A 2500-nucleotide genomic window follows, 5' to 3' on the forward strand; every position below is an offset into this window, starting at 1 on the left:
AAATTTCAATCAATTCCCATTCCTCACATCAAACTATGCATATAACAATAGCTTTTATGCTGAATGACGGCTATCCGGCTGTCCCTATCCAAAAATTGAGAAATCCATAAGTGTCCCTACCTACTTTGCGCCGAAGCAATACGAATCAAAAAGAACTACGAATGGGGACTTAGAATAATTTTTCATTTTTCCCAACTTTGAAAATAATCACTTGAAAAAAATCTTAGAATCCAAAGAATAGTATACTTGATCGTTCTACAAGTCGAAAATTGGAAAAATAAGTGATATTTTTGCTTGATGCTATTTTTGTCGGTATGCAAAATCGTTGTCAAGATTCTCAAACCTTAAAATCAGGCCAGCCGGCAATTGGCGGGTGAAAATTTCAATCAATTCCCATTCCTCACATCAAACTATGCATATAACAATAGCTTTTATGCTGAATGACGGCTATCCGGCTGTCCCTATCCAAAAATTGAGAAATCCATAAGTGTCCCTACCCACTTTGCGCCGAAGCAATACGAATCAAAAAGAACTACGAATGGGGACTTAGAATAATTTTTCATTTTTCCCAACTTTGAAAATAATCACTTGAAAAAAATCTTAGAATCCAAAGAATAGTATACTTGATCGTTCTACAAGTCGAAAATTGGAAAAATAAGTGATATTTTTGCTTGATGCTATTTTTGTCGGTATGCAAAATCGTTGTCAAGATTCTCAAACCTTAAAATCAGGCCAGCCGGCAATTGGCGGGTGAAAATTTCAATCAATTCCCATTCCTCACATCAAACTATGCATATAACAATAGCTTTTATGCTGAATGACGGCTATCCGGCTGTCCCTATCCAAAAATTGAGAAATCCATAAGTGTCCCTACCTACTTTGCGCCGAAGCAATACGAATCAAAAAGAACTACGAATGGGGACTTAGAATAATTTTTCATTTTTCCCAACTTTGAAAATAATCACTTGAAAAAAATCTTAGAATCCAAAGAATAGTATACTTGATCGTTCTACAAGTCGAAAATTGGAAAAATAAGTGATATTTTTGCTTGATGCTATTTTTGTCGGTATGCAAAATCGTTGTCAAGATTCTCAAACCTTAAAATCAGGCCAGCCGGCAATTGGCGGGTGAAAATTTCAATCAATTCCCATTCCTCACATCAAACTATGCATATAACAATAGCTTTTATGCTGAATGACGGCTATCCGGCTGTCCCTATCCAAAAATTGAGAAATCCATAAGTGTCCCTACCCACTTTGCGCCGAAGCAATACGAATCAAAAAGAACTACGAATGGGGACTTAGAATAATTTTTCATTTTTCCCAACTTTGAAAATAATCACTTGAAAAAAATCTTAGAATCCAAAGAATAGTATAGTTGATCGTTCTACAAGTCGAAAATTGGAAAAATAAGTGATATTTTTGCTTGATGCTATTTTTGTCGGTATGCAAAATCGTTGTCAAGATTCTCAAACCTTAAAATCAGGCCAGCCGGCAAGTGGCGGGTGAAAATTTCAATCAATTCCCATTCCTCACATCAAACTATGCATATAACAATAGCTTTTATGCTGAATGACGGCTATCCGGCTGTCCCTATCCAAAAATTGAGAAATCCATAAGTGTCCCTACCTACTTTGCGCCGAAGCAATACGAATCAAAAAGAACTACGAATGGGGACTTAGAATAATTTTTCATTTTTCCCAACTTTGAAAATAATCACTTGAAAAAAATCTTAGAATCCAAAGAATAGTATACTTGATCGTTCTACAAGTCGAAAATTGGAAAAATAAGTGATATTTTTGCTTGATTCTATTTTTGTTGGTATGCAAAAATAGCATCACAGAATTTTTAATTGAAAAAAATTATATTCATGTATAATTGAATGCATAAAATTAAACTAAATTCTATAAAACTAATTTATAATTTATCAGGTAACCGATATTATTAATTTTTAGTGATGACTTGAAAAGTTGATGCTATTTTAGTTGGTATGCAAAAATAGCATCACAGAATTTTTAATTGAAAAAAATTATATTCATGTATAATTGAATGCATAAAATTAAACTAAATTCTATAAAACTAATTTATAATTTATCAGGTAAACGATATTATTAATTTTTAGTGATGACTTGAAAAGTTGATGCTATTTTTGTTGGTATGCAAAAATAGCATCACAGAATTTTTAATTGAAAAAAATTATATTCATGTATAATTGAATGCATAAAATTAAACTAAATTCTATAAAACTAATTTATAATTTATCAGGTAACCGATATTATTAATTTTTAGTGATGACTTGAAAAGTTGATGCTATTTTTGTTGGTATGCAAAAATAGCATCACAGAATTTTTAATTGAAAAAAATTATATTCATATATAATTGAATGCATAAAATTAAACTAAATTCTATATAACTAATTTATAATTTATCAGGTAACCGATATTATTAATTTTTAGTGATGACTTGAAAAGTTGATGCTATTTTTGTTGGTATGCAAAAAT

This window comes from Diachasmimorpha longicaudata, unplaced genomic scaffold (genome assembly GCF_034640455.1).
Source record: "Diachasmimorpha longicaudata isolate KC_UGA_2023 unplaced genomic scaffold, iyDiaLong2 ctg00000129.1, whole genome shotgun sequence".
Lineage (NCBI taxonomy): Eukaryota > Metazoa > Arthropoda > Insecta > Hymenoptera > Braconidae > Diachasmimorpha > Diachasmimorpha longicaudata.